Genomic DNA, 14,013 nt, shown 5'->3' on the forward strand with positions numbered 1-14,013 from the left:
ACCTCTCCGTCTGCTGCCTTTTCATCTTGCCCCTCATCGACTAGGAATTTCCTCCCTACTCTTTTCAAACCAGCAAGTTCCTACTCAACTTTGAAGACCCAGCCCAAATGTGACTTCCTCCGGGAAGCCCTCCCGGACCTTCTCAGACAGTCAGTCCTTCTCCTCCAACCCCATGCTACCCACAGCCCCCCACCACCTAGAGCCGGGCTCCTAAAACTTCAGAGTTCCTGTTAAAATGCGGATTGTGATACTGATTCAGATTCTGGAGCCAAGGACTGTGCACTTCTAACAAACCCTCAGGTGATGTTGCTGCTGCCTGTCCGTGGCCAACACTCTAAGTGGTAAGAACAGAGTTCTCAGCACTGGGTTTGGTTCTTATCTATGTGGGTACCTCTCTGCCTCCTCCTTCTGCGTTAGCACAACAGCGACTGGCTGTTTCATCTCTGAGCGCCCAGCAGTGAGCACAGAGCCAACTGGAAAACTCTGAACATCTGTCAAATGAGGACTTCTTCCCCATTACTCTCACCAACATCCGCTTCCCTCCTCCATCGATACAACCACTTCATAGATTTTTATGTTACTGTCTTTTTTCTTTTGCTTTTTGGCTGGTCTTTCATTTGGGGTGTTCTGTTTATTTTTAAAGGCAGACACAGGCTGTTGCTTGCTTTTTAACTCAGAAAGCAAAACCGATACTTAGAGGAAAAGACACAACTCCCCTGGCCTGGCAGGCTTTGTTAAGATGAAGAGGCTGGTGGCTTCTTTTGCTGAGAGCCCTTCAAAATTCCAGTGCCTTGTTGACTGATGTGCTCAGTTCCCACTCTGCCTGCCTCGGGTCTTGTGTCATTGCTTAGTGAGTGTGGCTCAGGTCCAGTGGAGGTGGAACTTGGATTTCCTCATCAGATTCCAGTTAACTAATGCGCATCCTCATTTTACATGCTGCACTCTAAGGATGGTGGGAAAAGGGTAGGGTTTGTGAAGGATACGTGGTCCTTACCCGTCCCATCCCAGGACAGCCTTGGGTTCCCTTTGCACGACAAGCAGACAAGAGTTGAAAAAGATTTCATTTTTCATCCTAGGTCGCATCCCCCAAGCCACTTTTTTTTTTTAATATGTACAGCTTTGTAGTCTGTTATGTACGATGGGTACACGAGCCAAGCTAAATTATATCATAAAGTGATACCACAACGCATACAGGGAGATGACTTGCAGTGAATATCTGAGGTGATGCAACTTGGCACCACTTTCAAATATTAAGTAGCCAGAGGATGGCCCATCCAGAAAGAAGCTTTCAGAGATCACCTGATTTAAACTTATTTTCAGAGCAGGAAACTGAACTGAGGAACTCAGCAGAGAGAGCATCCCATAAGAGCTAGCGCTCCTGCAAAACACTTGCAGTGTTGGGGAGACTTGGAGGTTCCTTTTGGCCTCTGTAAGCTAATTTTTTTTTTTTCCCTTTTTAGGACCCAGTTGCCTCACTATGTAGTCTAGATTTCTGTTGTTCTGCTGCCTCTTGATTCATCTTATGTCAGCTCTAACTCCAGTGTTAACTTCTTTTCTCAGGTCCTGGGCCCTGCACTTTCCACCAGACATGGCTTAGCATACTGGGTCTTAATTTCCTGTTTGTGTCTATGTCCTCACTGTGAGTCTCTTGAGGGCAGGGATCATGCCATGTGCACTGTCCCCAGCACACTCTCTGGCACACAGCAGAATCTCAGTGAAGTGAGAATCTCCTCATCAGAAGCAGGAGGACGTTAGTGCATTCAGGTTGCATTTACATTTTGCACGCAGACCTCTGACAACCCCTGACTAATGCCTGGCTGCAGGCCTGGCCACGCTCTTTGGAGAAGGATACTGTTAGGCTCCCATCCAGGGACTGGTTTATTAAGCCCCGTTTCCCTCTTCAGGGCTCTTCCGTGATGACTCATGTATCTTGTAAATCGGTGTTAGTGTTCAGACACAGCTAAGCTACAATATTCTCAGAAATAGCAAAGGAAACTATAATTCATCAAAGCAAAGGCCATCATACACCTGCCACCCATCCGTAGCAGAAGGGGTCAGATCTTAAAGACTAAAAACAGTCTCTCATAAGACTGATGCACACCTTTGTCCCACTTCCGAGGCATAACGAATACTTCACATTGGGTTGTTCCATCCCACGCTAGAGAGATTCTGACTTGACCAGGATGACACAGTGACAGATCTGGGGCTTAGACTTAAGTCCTTGGTCACCTCTTTTATCATGGCTGTTCTTCTATGATAAAGCAATAGGCCCTGATTAATTGGAGTAAAGGACCGAGCTTCCAGGAGTTAGGAGGTGATGAGTTCAGCATCTCCTTAACTACCAAGGAATTAAGAGCACAGGTCCTCAGCCTTCTCAGAGATTTGTTTCTTCGGCTATGCCCTCAACAGGGGGACTGTCCAGCCACCTCCAGCCACAGGCTGGTCCGTTTCTATGAGTTGGGATCTGGTCCATGATATCATCTTGGAAGGATGATAAGCCCAAGAGAAGAATGCTTAACAATAAAAACTTTACAACTATGTATGCAGAACATACGATGCAAAACCTTCCTAAGGAGACGACTTACTGTCAATCACTCAGGCAAGGCCCTCACAGTTCATATTCCTATGATCTTCCGTTAAAGTCACAGTAGAGAACACTCCCCAGTGGCACTTGGGAGAAACGTACTTTCCTCAAGAAGAAAAAGGAAAGATGGTTCCAAAGACTGGAATTCTCGAACTTATAGTAAAGATGGGAGTTTTTGTTCAAGCTATTTAATAACCAAAAGTTAAGCCATGAAGTTGGTCCCCCGGTTGACAGCCGGACGTAGGGTATCATTTTTCTGAAGGAAAAAAGCTGCAGGATTCTGGATGGTACAGAGAGCAGTGCTTCTCAAACTGAAGGTGCGCATCACCTGGGGATTCTGTTTAATTACAGATTCTGATTCAGGCGGCCTGGGGTGGGGCCTGCTAACAGGCTCCCAGGTGATGCCAATGCTTCTGGTTCCGAGACCCTCCCCCCTAACCCGAGAGCAAGGACATAGACCATGATGGCGCCCAATTCCTAGAAGATGTTGAATATTTGTGCTCCTGAGTTTCTGAGCTCAAAACCTAAGGCCTGCTCCCTAAAGTTCCCTTAAAGGTCAGCAGAGCCCTCTCTTCCTAGCTGTCACTCACAGTGTGAGTAATGACAGATCCCTCTTTCCTTCTCCTGGCTCAACCACTGAGAATACACTGCAAACTCTTGTTTTTTTTTTTTTTTTTGGTGGGGTTTAAATAATAAGGCAATGTCTCTACCCAACCATGTGTCAATAGCTCAGTTCTTCCTTATGAAATCAATTTAAACGAAACCAAAACTCACATTGATTAGCCCACACGTTTCATACAATACAGGAGACTATCTGCATCTTTTTAACTAACCTCAGCCCACACTTCCTCCTTGCTTCCACTGGAAGTTAATGACACTGCTGTAGTTTCTAAATCACTGTTCTTATAGTTGCCCAAATCTTTTCCAGGGGAAAAAAAAAAGGAATTAATAAGAGTTTGGAAGCCAGGTTTCTTAACTTTTGTTATCATGCAAAAGGCAAGTCAACCAAGTCGTATTTGCATTCCTAATACGTAGATTCACTGGAGTTTAGGGGTCAGAGTTTAAGCTGAACCTGGCAGGACTGGGGTGAGCTGTTCACCACTGCCATGCTTAAAGTGACCTAGAAGAGTTTGTTAACCTAATGCGCAATGCCTTTGGGATATTCTTAAGTGAAAACTGACTCTGCAAATTGGGAAGACAGTCTAACCACAACTGTGTCAGAAACTTGAAAACTATATCAAGTGTCAGCCAAGGGAGGCTGGAGAGGGATTCGACGAGGTGAGATGCCCAACTGGAAAAAGGCGCAAGGAGCCAACGTAATGCGCGGATACCACATGGAGCAAAACAGCACTTTATTGCAGTACAAGCGGGTGGCCAGCGCTTAGCCGTAGGCACTTGTCCTTTTTTTTTTTTTTTTTTTACGCCCGCGCATGCGTATTGTTCTTAACACGGACTGGTGCCACTAGCGCATGCGTACATTTACATCTTACCAGGTGCACGCTATTGTGAGCTTTCGCCGGGGCCCCATGGCCTACTCACTTAAGGCTGCTGACAGTAAGAAAGGAAGGAAAACCCTTCAAACTCAACTAAATGGTTGAATGAAAAGATATGAATATTTTTCCTCTTATAACTTGTTGCCCTTTCCAACTTTTCGATAATGAACATCTCTTGACATTGCAATTTGTAAAAAAAAAATCTTGACTCTAAAAAGGAACTCAGTGCCTGGATCTTCTGTCTGATTTGTTAACCACTTCAATTCTTTTGGTTCCTCTGTTTTGCCTTCTCTGCATGTTCAGGGCTGAGGGCTCTATGACCCTGTTGAGAGTGACCTAAATATTCTGAAGCCACCACGCAAGCCCCATTGAGCTCATACTAGTTTCTCCAAGGGCAATGAGGAAACACAATTCTCTTGGTCTCAAAGAATATTATGGCCCAGAGGTGATAACCATCTCTTGGAGAGGCATGGGGGGTCTTGGGCACACCTGACTCCTCCTTCATCCCTACGCACTGCCCCCAGCCCAGCGGATGCCACTCCCATAATATTCTGCCATGGGTGGCTCTTCCCCAGGCCCCCGGGGTACAACTGCAGTTCACACAGGCTTTACCAGCTGTCTCCTTGATTGGGGGGTGGGGGGTGGGACGGGGTGTGCTCCCTCCTTGCCTCTGCCTGGCTTCCTACCAGTCCTCCATCACCTTCCAGATGATTTTTTCTAAAACAAAATCTGACCGTGTCCCCTACTTAAACTCCGAAGAGGCTCCACAGAGCTTTGAGGACTCAGTCGTCAGCTGGAACATTAAAGGCCCTTCCCTTGGGCTTGCCTGAGTCTCCATTCTGACTCTTGCTCTGGGGAACTAGACTCCTGGCCACCCAGAACCACCTCCAACCATGTCCCCAGACCTGCCAGACCCTCACTTGCCTTCAAGACACTGCCCACCACACTGTCCTTGACTCCAACATCCTTCACTTCTTGTCCAGGAAGCCCTCCCTGATACATCTGTCCACATCCTGTGTCCCCAAGCTGGCAAGCCTGACGTTCAGGCTGTCTGACTCTGCCTAGGAGGGACCCCACATACCCAAGTGCTCACCTGGTGCGTGAAATTTCAAGCTGCCTGTCTCCGTTTTACAGGAAACTCAGCCCCCTCTTAAGAGAGTAGCGGCTTTCTTACAGCGCTGGCTGTGTCTCTCCACATCAGGGGCCTGCATTGGATTTCCCGGGATACTTCCTGATGAAGTTCATCAGGAGTAGGTGCAGGCCTGCCTCCCAGGCTCCCATTTCAACAAAGGATCGCCGCCTTCCGCACCTCCAAACAGCACGGCGCCCACCAGCTCAGAGCAGGCGTGGGGCGGGGGCCTGGCTCTGGCAGCACAGAAGAGACGTGAGGTTTTTTAGCCGAGCGCCCGCTGTAATGCGGTGCCTCAGCTCAGAGCCTCCTTAAGAGGGGTGTTCTCAGCCAGGCGCGCCTGGTGGGGCTGGAGCGAGGAAGTGGAAAAGGCGGCCGCGTAAATGCGGGAAGGGGTCTTTTTAAGCCCAGACGTAGGGTCTTCGCTGGGGCGCACTGCGAGGCATTACCGCTAGGGGGAGCCCGAGGCCGGCCCCTGACAGAGCCCCCGCTGCCTGCGCGGGGCTCCGTCCCAGATCGCTGCCCCGGTGCTTTCCGTCCTGCAGCTTCTGTCTGCTTGCCCGGCCCACCGCCTATAAAACTCTTACTCATGGTTCAGGGCCCCAGCCCAAAGGCCCTTTTATCTCTGCACCCCACCTCTCGAGGGACTCCCCGAGCTCCCGAGTCCACTGGTTGATATCGGCTGGCCCACCGGAGGCCAGCAGGTTAGCGGCGTCCGGGGCGGCAGCAGTTCATGTGCCGGATGCCCGCCCCACGGAGTGCACACCCGGAGTAGCGGGACAGGAAATCGAGGCCAGTGTGGTGGTGGTGGTGGTGATGAGCGAGTGGACTGGGAGCAGGCAAAGGCTCCCCACGCCCTCTGGACACCCTCCTTTCACCCCAGGAGGGGACTGCCAAAGGCCTCCTCAGAGGGAAGCTTCCCTTGCTGAAGAGGACCCAGAAAAGCAGAAGCTCGTCAGAGCCAGGGGGCTGGGGCAGAGGGGCCTGAGGTGCAGCCGCCTGTGAGGTGACAGGGCAGGGATGCCTAAGTCAGGCAAAGTGTCAGGTGCCTGAGCCCTGAAAGAGAGCAAAGCCTGGAAGGCTGTTTCCTTCATTCCTACGACCAGTCTGTGATTCCCCATGGGGCTTGCTTGGGGAGGCACCTCCGATGGTGCTGGAGGCTGGGTGCTGAACTTGCATCTGCATCCTGCTGCTCCAAATAGAAGCCCAAGTCAGCCCCTCCACCCGCCCCCTGACTCCATTTCCGAGCCGGCTCCACCTGGCCTGGGGCAGAGTGTAACCAGTCAGCTGGAGGCGGAGTTGGTGGGAGCGCAGAGGCTTCGCAGTGGCCGTTCATCTTCCTAGGATGAAAACTTAGGCCTGCGCTCTGGAAGTTGGTGGCCAGGGCCCAATGCTGGGGGGCAAGTGAGGTCTCCGGGAGGCAGCTGTGACTGTGGGCAGCTTGTCAAAGTGCTTCTGGAAACTTCTGGTGGGGCTGACCACTCCAGGCCTATGGTCAGACTACTGATACAGCACTGGTTTACCAGAAGAGGCCTGTTCTCCACTTTTTAGGGCACCTACCCACAGACAAATTTTACTATGCCATAGGTCTTGAAACCACTTCTTTTTCTTAAGGTGGTAAAAGTGCCCCTTTTGATTTCTTTTGGGGGTGTTGAAATGTTCTAAAATGGACTGCAGTGATGGTTTGCACAACTCTGAATTAACTAAAAACCATTGAATGGTAGGTACATTTTAAATGGGTGCCTTGTATGGTATGGGAATTATATTTCAATAAAGTTTAACCCAGAGATTGAACCACACAAATATGCCCAGTTAAGTTTTGACAAAGGTGTAGAATCAATTAAATGGAAGAAGGATAGTCTTTTCAACAAATGGTGCTGGAACAATTGGGCATCTGCAGGCAAAAAAAAAAAAATTATATATATATATATATATACACACACAAATCCATTTTGAAGAACTTGTGGTATATTTATACAATGGAATATTACTCAGTCATAAAAAGGATGAAATAATGTCATTTGCAGCAACAGAGATGGACCTAGAGATTATCATATTGAATGAAGTAAGTCAGACAAAGACAGATATCATATCACCTGTATGTGGAATCTAGAAAAATATTATACAAATTCTATTTACACACCAAAAACAGACTCACAGACATAGAAAACAAACTATGGTTACCAAAAGGGAAAGGGCAGGGAGGGATAAATTAGGAGTTTGGGATTAACAGACACACATTACTATATATAAAATAGATAAACAACAAGGACCTAATGTATAGCACAGGGAACTATACTCAATTTCTTGTAATAACATATAATGGCAGAGAATCTGAAAAGAAAATATACACATGTAAGTATATGTATAACTGAATCACTATGCTGTACACCTGAGACTAACATCGTAAATCAACTATACTTCAATAAAATTTTTTTTAAAAATGAACCTCAACCTACCTTTCACCCCTTATATAAAAACTAACTCAAAATGGGTGATGGGCTTAAATATAAAATGTAAAACTAGAAATCTTAAAAAAAATAGGGAGAAAATCTTCACGATCTAGGGCTAAGCATAAAATTCTTACACTGGAAACCATAGCACCAGGTATAAAATGCAAAATTGATAAATTGGACTTTATCAGAATTAAAAACTTTAGCTCAGTGAGAGACCCTGTTAAGAGGATGAAGCTCTAGATTGGGAGAAAATATTTACAAACCACAAAAGACCAAGGACTAGTATTTAGACTATATAAAGAATTCTCAAACTCAACAGTTAAAAAAAAAAAAAGCAATCCAATTAGAAAGGGGCTAAAAGACACGCAGAAACATTTCACTGATGAAGATACACAGATGGCAAACAAGCACATGAAAAGGTGTTCATTAGCTGTCAGAGAAATGCAAAATAAAACGTAATGAGTTGTCCCTCCATACTTATCAGAATGGCTAAAATTTTTTAAAAATTTTGGCTGTGAAAGGACAGCATGAGGGATTCTCATGGTGATAGAAATGTTCTATATATAGAATGTCGCTACCCTGGTTATGATTTTGGACCATAGGTTTGCAAGATGTTACCACGGGAGGGAACTGGGTAAAGAGCACACAGGAACTGTGTTATTTCTCGCAAATGCAAGTGAATCTACCTTTATCTCAAAATAAGAAGTTTAATTTAAAGTGTCCCTTTTCCATATCAGTGATTTTAATGTTTTCTTTAAAACAACCATGAACATAGATTGTTAAGGTTAATACGAACATATCTTGAGAATGAATGACCATAGACTGACTCTAAGCCATTGGGACCTGAATTAATGAAGCTTTCATCCATAGATCACCACCCACCAAGCCCAAAAGGAGAGAGTTTAAGAGGGCTGGAAGTTGAACATCCCTAGGGCAGAGGCTTATGTGGAGAAGTCCATGGGAGCCAGGGCCTCCTGTATTGTGCCCTCTTTAGGAGAGGGTGTGAAGCAGGTGAGAAGGCAGGCTGGGGCATGGAAGGAGCCAGGGTGAAGAGGCAGAAGCCAGATAGGGTAAGGGGTCCCTGGAGGAAGAGAACAAGGCATAGCTTTCTCAACGTAAGAGAAGCCATTTTAGGCCTAAGCCATTTTGTGATCCAACCCTGGCCACATTACTCACCTTTGCAGAAGAATGGGCCCTGATATTTAATGAAGGAACTTTAAAGGACCCAAGAATCTAAGAACAAACAGCTATGACCAAACGGGGGAATTAACCATGTCAGAGACTCTAAATCAGTTATAAAGACCCCCTGTTCTGTTTCAAAGGGAAAGATGAGCCTGAATCACATTCTTGAGCTATTTTGCAGGATCCAAGAATCCAACCCCCCTCAAGCACTCAACCACCAGATCAACTAGAGCCTCAGAAACAACGATGCTGCCCTTTGCTAACCCTCATGACTTCAGTTAGCTAGAGCCTGGACTCTGTTAACCTTTGCCTCAATTCTGTGCTCAATTCTTGGCTCAAGCCCCTTCATGAATATGCATGAACCCTTGGCTTAAAAATTCCCCCATTTTGCTGTTCGGGGAGACACTATTTTGGGAAATATCCCTGGTGTTCTCCGTACTTGTTGCAAGTAATAACATTCTTCTTTCCCCTGCTCTTGGGTTTGGTTGTGTCTTTTGACTCAACACCCACCAAGAGGCGAACCCAGTTTTTCAATAACAAGTTTTCTGCATCTGGCTGTGTTCTGTGACCCCGTGCAAATAGTAAAACCTCAACAAGTGCTTAGCTTCTAGCTCCGTTAAATGAGCGTTGGGACTGGAGCTGGGAGTCTCAGAGTTCTACTCCGATATTTCTTTATTGATATGCAGAGCGTCACTCTGCCTCCATGTACATCTGTAAGTGACCTCTGCAAATGACATTTTCCTCATCCCTTAGATGTTGTAAAGAGTAAATGAGATGGCATTTGTAAACTGTTTAGCACATAACCTGGCACTCTCTGGGAGCAATAATCATAGTGGTAACAAAGCAAACTGTGAAGTCTGGTCAGAGGCTACAGACGGAGAATCACTTGTGTTGGAATTTTTTTTTTCAATTGTACTGGAGAAAACACCCAAGAAAATATATCATTATGCACTTGCAGTCATTAAAACCAGGTTTATAAATATTTTTAAAACATAAGAAATGCTTACATTTTTCTGTTAAGTAAATAATGTATTATTGAAACTGTTTGTAAAAGATGTATCTTTTAAAATGAGGATAAAATCTGCCCCAGAGCTAACAGTATTTGCCTCTGGGTAATGATCAGTCCCTTCGATATGACTCTTCAAAATTATAATATAATGAGCTGGGGGAGGAGAAGAACAAAAGAAATGTACTGTCAATAGTAAACAGGCTTAAGCAGGGAGATGCCTGAGGGGGTAAAATGGGGCCAACCCTACCCAACCTGGAGATAGAAGGAGCTCTGACCCAAGAGAAGCTGGAGTTGAGGGAAAACTGTGGAGTCCCGAGTGGTTCTCAAATTAAGGAATGGAGCTTCCAGCAAGAGCACTGTGTTCATTTGCTCAGGCCACCATAGCAAAGTGTCACACACTGGGAGAGGGGGAGGGGCTTAAAGGATAGAAATTAATTTTCTCACAGTTCTGGAGGCCAGAAGTCTAAGATCAAGGTGCCACCAAGTTTGGTTCCTTATGAGGCCTCTCTTCTTGGCTTGCAGATAGCTACCTTCTTCCTCTGTTTTCATACGGTCTTACCTCCAAGTGTGAAGATATCTGCGTCCTAATTTCTCTTCTTACAAGTACTTCTTATGAGGTCCTCCCTAATGACCTCATTTTAACTTCATTACCACTTTTAAGACCTTATCTCCAAATATGATTACATTCTGAGTTCTGGGGGTTAGAACTTCAGCCTCTAAATTTGGTGGCAGGAGACGCAATTCAGCCCATGACAAGCATTAATTACCATATGGCTAAAGCCTCTGTAAACAAAGTTAAAAGACAAGTGACAGAGTGGGAGAAATAAATATTTTCAGCATTTATAACATACCAATTATTCTTACCCAGAATATATACAGAGTTTAGACGAATCAATAAGAAAAATAAAAATAACCCAACAGAAAAATGAACAAAGAATATGAATAGGCAATTCACCTAAAAGGAATACAAAATAAACATATAAAATGATTCTCAACTGCAGTTACCAGTTTTATACAAACTAAATGAGTTTTTTTTAATCTATCAGATTGGCACAAATTTAAAAAACTAATCATAACAAGTCTTGGCAAGGATGTAAGGCAGGGGGAACTCTCAAATGTTAATGGGGACACATACACTGGAATGGTCTTACTGAAGACAGTAGCTATTAAAATTTAAAACACCCATTTCATTTACCCAGCATTAAACTTCTTCTAGGAATCAGTGTTACCAAAATAGTTGCACATGTGCTAAAGGATATATGTAGAAGGGCTTTTTTTCCTGTTGTAAATGACTGTTTAATGGGAAAGAAGTTAAATACAATCATTATAGACCCCTACAATAAATACAATGTACCCATTAAGAAGAATGAAGTGATCCTGTGTGTACTGAGATGAAAATAAAGATCTTCATGACAAGGGAAAAAAGGAAGCAACTTGCAGAACTATAGTCTGGTGGATGCACTTTTTATTTTTGTAAGTGTGTATTTGTACAAGCAGACTTAGGTAAATACATAGACAATTTCTTAAAGACATTCACCAGTCTGTGGCTAGTAGTTATCTTTAGAGGAAGACAAATGTGAAGCTGGGGCAGGTAGAAAGGAGTTTTTCATATCTTGCTCTATACCCTCTGTATTATTTAAATTCTAAATTCTATACAACCAGAATAAATACAAACTTGCATGCATGTTCTGTTAAAAGGAGGTGGGGGCAGCGGTGGGCAAAGAAGAAAAGGAAGGTTTCTGCTTCTGAAGATCTTTGTGGAGCCCACAGCCATCCCTCGGGCTTCTCAGTCTTCTGAGAAAGGCAGCCATCCTTGTGGGAGCCCTGACTGCCCCAAATGTTTGCTTTAATCAATGTAATTAGCAGAGCATCAATTAGGCTGGAAGGCCTGGCAGTTCTGCAGGCTCCTACAGCAGCTGCTTCTGTCCTTGGCTGCCCTGCCCAGCCTCCTTAGCCACTCAGCTTCCCTCCATGGTGTGGGTCTCTCTCCATGGTTCTGTGTTTCTTCTCATCACTCTGAGGACCACTGTGGGCAAAGGGGAGGCTCTGATGCCCATTGATTTGGAAGGGTTTTGTTCCTGCCTGCTATTCCATGTCATACTATTTATCTTTCTTAAGTGGCTCATAGGTAGCTCCAGCCTGTAAACTTTTCTGTTATTCATCCCAACCCGCATCTCTTGTTTTCCAGCTCACTGAGCACTTCCACTGCCTCCCGCAGTCACTAAAGCCAGAAATCTGTGAGTTATCATTGCCTCCACTACTCATGCCTGGTCAACTATTAAACTCCGAAATGTCTCTCAGTCCTGTCCCTCTTTTTCTAACTCTACTGCCAGTGCATTTTTGACTCTCACTTGGATATATTTTTGCTCTCACATTTACTACTCCATCCTCCCACCAGTGGCCAGAGAAATCTTTCTAAAAAGCAAATCTGACTCTGTCCTTCACAGCTTAAAATGTTGCTGGTATCCAATCTCCTACCTAATAGAGTCCAAACCCCTTGACAAGGTAGACAAAGCCCAGTCCCACCTGCCCTAGGCTACTCGTCCTCTGAACGCATCAGGCTGTTCCCATTCCCCTAGCCCTTCTTACAACTCTGCCTTTGCATATCATGCTCTCCTGCTGGAGGTCTTCTGTGCACATGTTGATTTTTTTCTTCCCTAGCATCCACTTCTATTTCTTGTGATACCAGCATCCCATGAACCAACTGCTTTGCTTCTCAATCCATGTGTGTTTCAGATGGGTGACTCCAGGCCCCTGCTTTCCCATTTTAGGCCAGATCATTTAGTGTCTTTCTTCTTGGAATTTGAATTTTGAACATCATAAAACCCTTGGAGCGACAGTCCATTTCAGGCTCAGTCCTGCTTCCTGAAACTAAATCTTCAGTTTTCCTGTGATTCTGAGTTGTCCTTTAGACAACCTTTCTATCAACTCCTTTTTGGATTAAGCCAGCCAGGTAATTTTCTGGTGCTTTTAATCAAAGAACTCCCAATGAACCCAGTCCTTCTGCATCAGACAGACTCTTACTTATCCTTCAGGATCCAAGTTAATTGTCCATTTACTCATTCATTTGTTCATTAAACAAATATTTACTGAAAACATGCTATGAGTTGGGCACTATGCTAAGTTCTGGAGATACAATCATAAACAGGTATGGTCCTTGGCTATATGGACCTTAAAATATGTCCAAATAAACAACTATTTTTGGAGGAGGGACATTAGATGCAGGTTAGAGTTAATTATATTCCTTCATTCTGGCACCCTATCATTATTGGCATGAGCAATCCATTAATTATCTCATATCTGCATCCCTCAATCTCCACCCCCCGTAGGCAACCATGGTAATGTATTTTATATGTATTTGAATGTGTTCTTGTGAAATGTATGTTGTACTTTTGCAGGCATGTGCTTTTAATTAACACCAAGAGTATTACATTACATATTTCTTTTAGTTTTCTAATTTTCTTCATTAAGTATGGTAGCACACATGAAATATTTGAGGTGAGATGATAGACCTTAGAAACAAATGTTAGGATTTTGGCTTTTGAGTGAAATGGGAAGTCATTTGAGGGTTTTGAGCAGAGGGGGCAACCTGATTTGAACTGGTGTTCTACAAGGAAAACTATTTCAAGATTAAAATCCAGGGGTACAAGTGTGGAAGCAAGGAGGACAATAAGGGGGTCATTGTAATAATCTGTGGGAGAGTTGATGGTGGTTTGAACCACAGATGATTATGTTATCACACCAGGAACTCTTGTATATAAACAAGAACAAAACCCAAGAAAAATACAGCAGGAACCCCCTCAAGCTAATAAACAACGTGAGATACAAATCACTGATAATCAGAGAAATGTAGATTAAAACAATAATGTGAAATTGCATTTGTTTTTCAGGCAAAAATTATACAGCCAGACACTGCCAAGTGTCAGCTGGGATATGAAGATTTTAAAATTCTCTTGTACTGTTTACGGGAATGTAGAATCAAGAAGCAGTGTAACACTGCTGAGTCAAGTTAAGTATGCACATGCCCATGACCCAACAATTCAGCTTCCGGTTACGTATTCCATAGAAATTCTCATACAGTTTCTTAAGGGGATGTATAGGAAGATGTTCATTGTGGCATTGTTTGTAGCAACAAGGAGGTGAAGGCAGCCTAGGTCTCC

The sequence above is a fragment of the Camelus dromedarius genome, chromosome 8 (genome assembly GCF_036321535.1).
Source record: "Camelus dromedarius isolate mCamDro1 chromosome 8, mCamDro1.pat, whole genome shotgun sequence".
Lineage (NCBI taxonomy): Eukaryota > Metazoa > Chordata > Mammalia > Artiodactyla > Camelidae > Camelus > Camelus dromedarius.